This window comes from Pristiophorus japonicus, chromosome 22 (assembly GCF_044704955.1).
Source record: "Pristiophorus japonicus isolate sPriJap1 chromosome 22, sPriJap1.hap1, whole genome shotgun sequence".
In the NCBI taxonomy this organism is placed as follows: Eukaryota; Metazoa; Chordata; class Chondrichthyes; family Pristiophoridae; genus Pristiophorus; species Pristiophorus japonicus.
In genome coordinates, this window is record NC_091998.1 from 35143631 (window position 1) to 35155905 (window position 12275).

Here is a 12275-nt window from a genome sequence, read left to right on the forward strand (position 1 = left end):
AGTTGAGAAGGAATTTCTTCTCCCAGAGGGTTGTGAATCTGTGGAATTCTCTGCCCAAGGAAGCAGTTGAGGCTAACTCATTGAATGTATTCAAGTCACAGATAGATAGATTTTTAACCAATAAGGGAATTAAGGGTTACGGGGAGAGGGCGGGTAAGTGGAGCTGAGTCCACGGCCAGATCAGCCATGATCTTGTTGAATGGCGGAGCAGGCTCGAGAGGCTAGATGGCCTACTCCTGTTCCTAATTCTTATGTTCTTATGTTCTTATGTGAGCAGCCCTTGTGTCAGCACAGGGTCCCAATACAATATAGTAACAATCAGACTTCAGCTAATGTGGTGCATTTCTCTTAAATCATCCACTGAAATTGCTCCATCACCACCACCAGTGCCAGCCCTGCACCCCAGTGTCACACAGCTCCACCAGTGCCAGACCTGTACGCAGCCTAATCATATCACTCAAAATGCTTCTCCAGACACATCCCAGGTTTGGGTGGACAGAATCTCGGAATGTTCTGGGTGCCTGTTACAGTTTAAGTCTGAACATTTCTGTTATGCTTTGCTGAGACACTCCTGACCCTGCAGGCAGACTGAGAGTCGGACTGAGGGTCACTCTGGGATGACACAGGGCACTACTCCCTTCATGTCACTGATCACTTCACCCAGGGCTCTGGTCGTGTTCGATCAGTTACAGCAGAAATTCCAGAAACAGGTTTGAGCAGCGGAAATGTCTGTTTATCAAGAATTCTTAAAAAAAACCAATCTTCCTTCTGTTTTTTAGACGGTGACTTCTTCTTTTCTCATTTCCAGTTGAATGCCTTGAGTAACAAAGGGTCTGGATTCTTGCAATGGTTAGCTGGTTGCACTATGATTCAATGGCTCCCTTCCTGTCTTGCTGTTCAGTTGTAAACACATCTCTCTCCTACCCATCCCCCTGAAGGTGGATTCACTCTGGAGCATCCACGATGCTGAGAATGACGTGAGTATCACGTGTAGCGAGTTGGTCTTACCGCAGGAGAAGGGTCCACAGCCAGCGAGGGAATGGAAGACCAGCAGGAAGAGTAGTGCAAGGAAGGTAGTGCAGGGGTCCCCTGTGGTCATCCCCCTGCAAAACAGATACACCGCTTTGAGTACTGTTGAGGGGGATGACTCATCAGGGGAGGGCAGCAGCAGCCAAGTTCATGGCACCGTGGCTGGCTCTGTTGCACAGGAGGGCAGGAAAAAGAGTGGAAGAGCGATAGTGATAGGGGATTCAATTGTAAGGGGAATAGATAGGCGTTTCTGCGGCCGCAACCGAGACTCCAGGATGGTATGTTGCCTCCCTGGTGCAAGGGTCAAGGATGTCTCGGAGCGGGTGGAGGACATTCTAAAAAGGGAGGGAGAACAGCCAGTTGTCGTGGTGCACGTTGGTACCAATGACATAGGTAAAAAAAGGGATGAGTTCCTACGAAATTAATTTAAGGAGCTAGGAGCTAAATTAAAAAGTAGGACCTCAAAAGTAGTAATCTCGGGATTGCTACCAGTGCCACGTGCTAGTCAGAGTAGGAATCGCAGGATAGCTCAGATGAATACGTGGCTTGAGCAATGGTGCAGCAGGGAGGGATTCAAATTCCTGGGGCATTGGAACCGGTTCTGGGGGAGGTGGGACCAGTACAATCCGGACGGTCTGCACCTGGGCAGAATCGGAACCAATGTCCTCGGGGGAGTGTTTGCTAGTGCTGTTGGGGAGGAGTTAAACTAATATGGCAGGGGGATGGGAACCAATGCAGGGAGATAGAGGGAAACAAAAAGGAGGCAAAAACAAAAGACAGAAAGGAGATGAGGAAAAGTGGAGGGCAGAGAAACCCAAGGCAAAGAACAAAAAGGGCCATTGTACAGCAAAATTCTAAAAGGACAGAGGGTGTTAAAAAAACAAGCCTAAAGGCTTTGTGTCTTAATGCAAGGAGTATCCGCAATAAGGTGGATGAATTAACTGTGCAAATAGATGTTAACAAATATGATGTGATTGGGATTACGGAGACGTGGCTCCAGGATGAGCAGGGCTGGGAACTCAACATCCAGGGGTATTCAACATTCAGGAAGGATAGAATAAAAGGAAAAGGAGGTGGGGTAGCATTGCTGGTTAAGGAGGAGATTAAGGCAATAGTTAGGAAGGACATTAGCTTGGATGATGTGGAATCTATATGGGTAGAGCTGCAGAACACCAAAGGGCAAAAAATGTTAGTGGGAGTTGTGTACAGACCTCCAAACAGTAGTAGTGATGTTGGGGAGGGCATCAAACAGGAAATTAGGGGTGCGTGCAATAAAGGTGCAGCAGTTATAATGGGTGACTTTAATATGCACATAGATTGGGCTAACCAAACTGGAAGCAATACGGTGGAGGAGGATTTTCTGGAGTGCATAAGGGATGGTTTTTTAGACCAATATGTCGAGGAACCAACTAGGGGGGAGGCCATCTTAGACTGGGTGTTATGTAATGAGAAAGGATTAATTAGCAATCTCGTTGTGCGAGGCCCCTTGGGGAAGAGTGACCATAATATGGTGGAATTCTGCATTAGGATGGAGAATGAAACAGTTAATTCAGAGACCATGGTCCAGAACTTAAAGAAGGCTAACTTTGAAGGTATGAGGCGTGAATTGGCTGAGATGGATTGGCGAATGATACTTAAGGGGTTGACTGTGGATGGGCAATGGCAGACATTTAGAGACCGCATGGATGAACTACAACAATTGTACATTCCTGTCTGGCATAGAAATAAAAAAGGGAAGGTGGCTCAACCGTGGCTATCAAGGGAAATCAGGGATAGTATTAAAGCCAAGGAAGTGGCATACAAATTGGCCAGAAATAGCAGCGAACCTGGGGACTGGGAGAAATTTAGAACTCAGCAGAGGAGGACAAAGGGTTTGATTAGGGCAGGGAAAATGGAGTATGAGAAGAAGCTTGCAGGGAACATTAAGACGGATTGCAAAAGTTTCTATAGATATGTAAAGAGAAAAAGGTTAGTAAAGACAAATGTAGGTCCCCTGCAGTCAGAATCAGGGGAAGTCATAACGGGGAACAAAGAAATGGCGGACCAATTGAACAAGTACTTTGGTTCGGTATTCACGAAGGAGGACACGAACAACCTTCCGGTTATAAAAGGGGTCGGGGGGTCTAGTAAGGAGGAGGAACTGAGGGAAATCCTTATTAGCCGGGAAATTGTGTTGGGGAAATTGATGGGATTGAAGGCCGATAAATCCCCAGGGCCTGATGGACTGCATCCCAGAGTACTTAAGGAGGTGGCCTTGGAAATAGTGGATGCGTTGACAGTCATTTTCCAACATTCCATTGACTCTGGATCAGTTCCTATGGAGTGGAGGGTAGCCAATGTAACCCCACTTTTTAAAAAAGGAGGGAGAGAGAAAACAGGGAATTATAGACCGGTCAGCCTGACATCGGTAGTGGGTAAAATGATGGAATCAATTATTAAGGATGTCATAGCAGTGCATTTGGAAAGAGGTGACATGATAGGTCCAAGTCAGCATGGATTTGTGAAAGGGAAATCATGCTTGACAAATCTTCTGGAATTTTTTGAGGATGTTTCCAGTAGAGTGGATAAGGGAGAACCAGTTGATGTGGTATATTTGGACTTTCAGAAGGCGTTCGACAAGGTCCCACACAAGAGATTGATGTGAAAAGTTAGAGCACATGGGATTGGGGGTAGTGTACTGACATGGATTGAGAACTGGTTGTCAGACAGGAAGCAAAGAGTAGGAGTAAATGGGTACTTTTCAGAATGGCAGGCAGTGACTAGTGGGGTACCGCAAGGTTCTGTGCTGGGGCCCCAGCTGTTTACACTGTACATTAATGATTTAGATGAGGGGATTAAATGTAGTATCTCCAAATTTGCGGATGACACTAAGTTGGGTGGCAGTGTGAGCTGCGAGGAGGATGCTGTGAGGCTGCAGAGCGACTTGGATAGGTTAGGTGAGTGGGCAAATGCATGGCAGATGAAGTATAATGTGGATAAATGTGAGGTTATCCACTTTGGTGGTAAAAACAGAGAGACAGACTATTATCTGAATGGTGACAGATTAGGAAAAGGGGAGGTGCAAAGAGACCTGGGTGTCATGGTACATCAGTCATTGAAGGTTGGCATGCAGGTGCAGCAGGCGGTTAAGAAAGCAAATGGCATGTTGGCCTTCATAGCAAGGGGATTTGAGTACAGGGGCAGGGAGGTGTTGCTACAGTTGTACAGGGCATTGGTGAGGCCACACCTGGAGTATTGTGTACAGTTTTGGTCTCCTAACCTGAGGAAGGACATTCTTGCTATTGAGGGAGTGCAGCGAAGGTTCACCAGACTGATTCCCGGGATGGCGGGACTGACCTATCAAGAAAGACTGGATCAACTGGGCTTGTATTCACTGGAGTTCAGAAGAATGAGAGGGGACCTCATAGAAACATATAAAATTCTGACGGGGTTAGACAGGTTAGATGCAGGAAGAATGTTCCCAATGTTGGGGAAGTCCAGAACCAGGGGTCACAGTCTAAGGATAAGGGGTAAGCCATTTAGGACCGAGATGCGGAGGAACTTCTTCACCCAGAGAGTGGTGAACCTGTGGAATTCTCTACCACAGAAAGTTGTTGAGGCCAATTCACTAAATATATTCAAAAAGGAGTTAGATGAGGTCCTTACTGCTAGGGGGATCAAGGGGTATGGCGAGAAAGCAGGAATGGGGTACTGAAGTTGAATGTTCAGCCATGAACTCATTGAATGGCGGTGCAGGCTAGAAGGGCCGAATGGCCTACTCCTGCACCTATTTTCTATGTTTCTATATGTATATATGAATTACCATACAGGGAATAATTCACAATCTACTGAACGCCCATGATACTCATCACGGCCATGAGAGACTGAAAGGAAACGTATTGCTTGCAAAATTTAAATTAAATGGAGATGCTGAGCAATGCTGTCTTGGAGAATAGACCTGGTTATGTTGCTGTGGATTGTGTTTGCGGGATGTTGTTACAGCTGAGGCAGCCTCAAGCTGCATGTTCCGAGAATACAACTTTGGCAAAGAGTTGTCAGTGTATCAGCTCAGCCTCAAAGTCAATCCTCACAGGCCAATTTATCACTTACTGTGTCGTGAAGGAGTTTTTCCGTTTTGCCAAACTTAACCAGAAGCAAATGTTTTTAATTCATTCTCGGGATGTGTGCGTCGCAGGCAAGGCCAGCATTTATTGCCCATCCCTAATTGCCCTTGAGAAGATGGTGGTGAGCCGCCGCCTTGAACTGCTACAGTCCGTGTGGTGAAGGTGCTCCCACAGAACTGTTAGGGAGTGAGTTCCAGGATTTTGACCCAGCGACGATGAAGGAACGGCCGATATATTTCCAAGTCAGGATGGTGCGTGACTTGGAGGGGAATGTGGAGGTGGTGGTGTTCCCTTGCGTCTGCTGCCCTTGTCCTTCTAGGTGCTAGAAGTCACGGGTTTGAGAGGTGCTGCTGAAGAAGTCTTGGTGAGTTGTTACAGTGCATCTTGTAGATGGTACACACTGCAGCAACGGTGTGCTGGTGGTGGAGGGAGTGAATGTTTAAGGTGGTGGATGGGGGCCGATTAAATGGGCTGTTTTGTCCTGGATGGTGTCGAGTTTCTTGGGTGTTGTTGGAGCTGCACTCATCCAGGCAAGTGGAGAGTATTCCATCACACTCCTGACTTGTGCCTTGTAGATGGTGGAAAGGCTTTGGGGAGTCAGGAGGTGAGACACTCGCCACAGAATACCCAACCTCTGACCCGCTCTTGCTGCCACAGTATTTATGTGTCTGGTCCAGTTAAGTTTCTGGTCAATGGTGACCCCCAGGATGTTGATGGTGAGGGATTTGGCGATGGTAATGACGTTGAATGTCAAGGGGCGGCGGTTAAACTCTTGCTTGTTAGAGATAGTCATTGCCTGTCACTTGCATGGCGTTAATGTTATTTTCCACTTATCAGTTAAAGCCTGAATGTTGTCCAAGTCTTGCTGTATTCGGGCACGGACTGCTTCATTATCTGAGGATTTGGGAATGGAACTGAACACTGTGCAATCATCAGCGAACATCCCCACTTCTGACCTTATGATGGAGAGAAGGTCATTGATGTCATGTCTTGAATAAAGAGTCAGACTAGATACTGCAAGCTCAAAGTAAGTGTGACCGTAGTCCTTTATTGCAGATCTCAGAGTGTCTCTCCAGCCTGTGAGGCCTCCTTATATACAAGTGCTCCCAAGGGATTGTGAGATCCCTTGGGACTCCAGGGGATAAGCCCTCTGGTGGTTAGACATGGTTATTACAGGTTTACATACATAACAACAATCCCCATCCCCCCCCCCACCCCAAAAGTCAATACTGTGATTATTTACAATGTGAGTCGATCTGGGGCCTTCCTTTCCCTGGTTGAGCGTCTCGGTGCAAATGCTGGTGTTGGGGAGTCATTTGTTGGGCCCTTGCTGGGCTGCTGTGCAGCTGGCCTTGCTGGACTGCTGGGCGTGGTGAGCCTAGCTGGGCTGCTGCGGGTGATGGGTTCTGCTTCCTGGTCAACCGCTGGATCGGTTGCCACTTATGTGTGTGTTGGAGGGTCTAAAAAGTTAGAATCTATTGTGGGTTGTTGTGGATAGTCCGTAAATCTGAGTTTGGTTTGGTCCAAGTGTTTCCTGCAGGTGAGTCCATTTGCAAGTTTGACCACAAACACCCTACTCCCCTCTTTGGCCAAAACAGTGCCAGCAATCCACTTGGGACCTTGTCCATAGTTCAACACAAATACAGGATCATTTACTTCAATTTCGCGTGACACATTTGCGCGATCATGATATGTATTCTGTTGAAGCCGCCTGCTCTCTACCTGTTTGTGTAGATCAGGGTGGACAAATGAGAGCCTTGTCTTAACTGCCCTTTTCATGAGCAGTTCAGCGGGAGGGACCCCGGTGAGCGAGTGGGGTCTTGTGTGGTAACTAAGCAGGACTCTGGATAAGCGAGTCTGCAGTGAGCCTTCAGTTACCTTTTTCAAGCTGTGCTTGATTGTTTCAACTGCTCGTTCTGCCTGACCGTTGGACGCTGGCTTAAATGGGGCAGATGTGACATGTTTGACCCCATTGCGGATCATGAACTCCTTAAATTCGGCACTGGTAAAGCACGGCCCATTGTCACTTACAAGGACATCAGGCAGGCCATGCGTGGCAAAGATGGCCCGCAGGCTTTCAATGGTGGCAGCTGACATGCTTGCCGACATTGTCATACATTCAATCCATTTGGAGGACGCATCTACAACCACTAAAGACATTTTTCCCAAGAATGGGCCTGCATAGTCGACTTGAACCCGATACCACGGTTTGGAGGGCCAAGACCATAAACTTAGTGGCGCCTCCCTGGGTGCATTGCTTAACTGGGAACATGTATTACATTTGTGCATACAGGACTCTAAGTCTGCATCGATACTGGGCCATCACATGTGAAATCTGGCTATCGCTTTCATCATTACAATGCCTGGATGGGTACTGTGGAGATCACTAATGAAAGTGTTCCTGTTCTTTTTTGGCATACCTACCCGATTGCCCCATAGGAGGCAATCTGCTTGTATAGACATTTCATCTTTGCGCTGCTGGTATGGCTCTATTTCTTCCTGCATCTCTAACGGGACCCTAGACCAACTCCTGTGGAGCACACAGTTTTTTTTACTAAGGACAGTAAGGGATCCTGGCTCGTCCAGGTTCTAATCTGTTGGGCAGTAACAGGTGATTGCTCACTCTCGAATGCTTCCATTACCATAACTAAATCTGCAGCTGTGCCATCTCCACCCCAGTGGTGCGCAATGGTAGCCTACTGAGAGCATCGGCGCAGTTTTCTGTGCCTGGCCTGAGGCGGATGGCCTAGTTGTATGCGGACAATGTGAGCGCCCATCTCTGGATGCGGGCCAATGCATTCGTATTTATCCCCTTACTTTCAGAAAAGAGGGATATAAGCGGCTTATGGTCAGTTTCCAATTCAAATTTGAGCCCGAACAGATATTGATGCATTTTCTTTACCCCGTAAACACATGCTAACGCTTCTTTTTCGATCATACTGTAGGCCCTCTTGGCCTTAGACAGACTTCTGGATGCATAAGCAACCGGTTGCAATTCCTCAAATTCATTAGCTTGTTGCAATACACACCTGACCCTGTACGACGACGCATCACATGCTAGTATCAAACGTTTACATGATCGTAGAACACAAGCAATTTGTTTGAACATAACAGCTTCCTAGCTTTCTCAAAGGCATTTTCTTGGCTTTTACCCCATACCCATTCATCTCCTTTACACAGTAAAGAGTGTAGGGTTTCTAACAATGTGCTAAGACCCGGTAAGAAGTTACCAAAATAGTTCAGGAGTCCAAGAAACGACCGCAGCTTCATCACATTCTGTGGTCTTGTTGCGTTCTTGATTGCCTCCGTCTTCGAATCGGTGGGCCTGATGCCGTCCACCGCGATTCTTCTCCACAGGAACTCCACTTCAGGTGCCAGGAAAACGCACTTCGAGCATTTTAGCCTGAGCCCCACATGATTAAGCAACTAAGAACCTCCTCCAGATTCTGCAGGTGCTCGACGATATTCCAACCTGTAACCAAGATGTCGTCCTGGAAGACCACGGTGCGCGGGACCAACTTCAGCAAGCTTTCCGTGTTCCTCTGGAATATCACCACGGCCGATCGAATCAAAAACGGGCATCTGTTGTAAACGACAAGACCTTTGTGCGTGTTGACGCAGGTGAGGCCTTTCGAAGATTCCTCCAGCTCCTGCGTCATGTAGGCCGAAGTTAAGTCCAGCTTTGTAAACGTTTTCCCTCCCGCCAGCGTCGTAAATAGGTCATCTGCCTTTGGTAGCGGGTATTGATCCTGCAGTGAGAAACAATTGATAGTTAGTTTGTAATCACTACAGATTCTGATGGTGCCGTCTTCCTTGAGGACTGGAACAATCAGACTGGCCCACTCATTGAATTTGATCGGCGAAATGATGCTCTCTCGTTGCAGCCTGTCCAGCTCAATCTCCACCCTCTCTCTCATCATGTAAGGTACCGCTCTCGCCTTGTGATGGATGGGTCGTGCCCCCGGAATCAAATGGATCTGCACTTTTGCTCCTTGGAACTTCCTGAACAGCGAGGGGAACTTGCTTAGGAACTGGGCACATGAGGTGTTGTCGACGGACGAAAGCGCTCGGACGTCATCCCAGTTCCAGCGTATCTTTCCCAGCCAGCTTCCGCCGGACAGCGTGGGGCCATCGTCCAGTATCACCCAGAGTGGTAAATCGTGCACCACTCCATCGTAGGAGACCTTTACGGTAGCACTGCCAATTACGGGAATCAGTTCCTTTGTGTACGTTCTGAGTTTGGCACGAATGGGAGTCAGGACTGGCCTTGAAGCCTTGTTGCACCACAACTTATCAAAAGTCCTTTTACTCATTATGGACTGGCTTGTGCCCATGTCCAACTCCATGGACACCCGGAGTCCATTTCATTCAACCTTCAGCATTATCAGGGGACACTTTGTGGTAAATGTGTGTACACCATATACCTCTGCCTCCTCGGTCTGAAGCTCTGGTTTGTCATGATCCATTGTGGATCTGTCCTCCTCTGCTACATGGTTGTTTGCGGGATTACCAAAGTTTGCAACTCGCCTGGAGGTGTCCCATTGTTCCACAGCCCTTGCAAACATATCCTTTGAAGCGGCATAAATGGAATTGATGATCACCACCACAGTGCCAGCAAGGCGTTAATGGCCTTGTATTCACCACCCTTGATGGTGGACTCTCAGTCATCTGCGGACGTGCAGTTACAGGCGTGTAAGTCCTGCCATGTACATTTCGATTCGAAAACAACTTTACTTTGTTCACAGTACTTGCAGCAGCACTAGTGTGCTGGGAAATTTGTTTGGTATTGTCACTCGTGGAGATAAACGCCTGGGCTATTGCTATGGCTTTACTCAAGGTTGGGGTCTCTACAGTCAAAAGTTTGCGAAGTATTACTTCATGGCCAATGCCAAGTACAAAGAAATCCCTGAGCATATGCTCCAAGTGTCCTTCAAATTTGCAATGTCCTGCAAGGTGCGTTAGCTCGGCGACGTAACTCGCCACTTCCTGGCCTTCAGACCTCTTATACGTGTAGAACCGATACCTCGCCATCAGAACGCTTTCCTTCGGGTTTAGATGCTCCCGGACCAGTGTGCAAAACTCATCGTATGATTTGTCTGTGGGTTTTGCTGGAGCGAGCAGGTTTTTCATGAGGCCATATGTTGATGCCCTGCAAACGGTGAGGAGGATCGCCCTTTGTTTGGTAGTGTTCGCTTCTCCTTCCAGTTCATTGGCCACGAAGTATTGGTCAAGTCGTTCCATGAAGGTTTCCCAATCATCTCCCATCGAAAATTTCTCCAGAATGCCCACAGTTTTCTGTATTGTTGCATTGGGGTTCGTTATCTGTATCTCGTCGCCAGTTGTTATGTCTTGAATAAAAAGTCAGACTAGATACTGCAAGCTCAAAGTAAGTGTGGCTGTAGTCCTTTATTACAGATCTCAGAGTGTCTCTTCAGCCTGTGAGGCCTCCTTATATACAGGTGCTCCCAAGGGATCACTTTGGACTCCAGGCAATAAGCCCTCTGGTGGTTAGACATGGTAATTACAAGTTTACATACATAAAAATTGATGAAGCAGCTGAAGATGGTTGGCCCAGGACACTGCCCTGAGGACCTCCTGCAGCGATGTCCTGGGGCTATGATGATTTGCATCCAACAACCACAACTATCTTCCTTTGTGCTAGGTATGACTCCAGCCAGTAGAGAGTTTTCCTCCTGATTCCCATTGACTTCAGTTTTACTAGGGTTCCTTGATGCCATACTCGGTCAAATACTGCCTTGATGTCAAGGGCAGTCACTCTCACCTCACCTCTGGAATTCAGCTCTGTGTCCATGTTTGGGCCAAGGCTGTAATGAGGTCTGGAGCCGAGTGGTCCTGGCGGAACCCAAACTCAGCATCGGTGAGCAGGTTATTGGTGAATAAATGCCGTTTGATAGCACTATCAACAGCACCTTCCATCACTTTGCTGATGATTGAGAGTAGATTTATGGGGTGGTAATTGGCCAGATGGGATTTGTCCTGCTTTTTGTGTTCAGGACATACCTGGGCAGTTTTCCACATTGTGAGGTAGATGCCAGTGTTGTAGCTGTACTGGAACAGCTTGGCTAGAGGCGCGGCTAGTTCTGGAGCACAAGCCATCAGCACAACAGCCGGGATGTTGTTGGGTTCCATAGCCTTTGCTGTATCCAGTGCGCTCAGCTGTTTCTTGATATCACATGGAGTGAATCGAATTGGCTGAAGACTGGCTTCTGTGATGGTGGGGACCCAAGGAGGAGGCCGATATGGATCATCCACTCGGAACTTCTGGCTGAAGATGGTTGCAAACGCTTCAGCCTTGTCTTTTGCAGTCTTTTGCTGGGCTCCTCCATCATTGAGGATGGGATGTTCATGGAGCCTCCTCCATGCATTAGGTGTTTAATTGTCCACCACCATTCATGACTGGAAGTGGCAGGACTGCAGAGTTTGATCTTTTTTATATTTGTTCCTGGGATGTGGACATTACTGGAAAGGCCAGCATTCATTGCCCATGAGAAGGTGGTGGTGAGCCCCTTATACAACTGAGTGGCTTGCTGGGCCATTTCAGAGGGAAGTTAAGAGTTACCACATTGCTGTGGGTCTGGAGTCAAATATCGGCCAGTCTGGGTCAGGACGGCAGATTTCCTTCCCCAAAGGACATTAGTGAACCAGATGTTTTTTTTATGACAAGTTGGTAGTTTATGGTCACCATTATTGACACAAGCTTTTTTTTAAATTCCATTTTTATTTTAATTGAATTTAAATTTCCCAGCTGCCATGGTGGGATTTGAACTCATGCCTCCTGGATCATTAAGTGTAGGCCTGTCGATTACTAGTCCAGTAACATAACCACTGTGATCCGTTGATTGTGGATTGCTTGGCTCGGTCAACAGCATGCTGCTTCCACTGTTTACCATGCATGTAGTCCTGCGTGGCAGCTTTCCCTGGGTGGCAGCTCATTTTTAGGTCCGCCTGGTGCTGCTCCTGGCATGCTCTTCTGCACTCCTCACTCCTCCACCAGTGATCGTCCCCTGGCTTGAGGGTAATGGTAGAGTGAGGGAGATGCCGAGCCATGAGGTAACACATTGCGGTGGAATAACATTCTGACGCAAGTCACGATCATCATAGGCAGTCCCTCGGAATCGAGGA

The 12275-nt window shown here is 47.7% G+C and overlaps 1 protein-coding gene across 1 annotated transcript in view; it reads left to right on the forward strand.

The window, feature by feature from the left end:
* The first annotated feature begins 896 nt into the window (after nucleotides 1–896).
* LOC139234947 (polyunsaturated fatty acid 5-lipoxygenase-like) overlaps nucleotides 897–12275 on the forward strand; it is a 192233-nt gene continuing 180854 nt past the window's right edge. Inside the window, exons 1-2 of the mRNA XM_070865923.1 lie at nucleotides 897–977; nucleotides 5970–6159. The gene's annotated coding sequence lies outside the window, so the exon portion shown is untranslated. The remainder of the gene's footprint in view (nucleotides 978–5969; nucleotides 6160–12275) is intronic.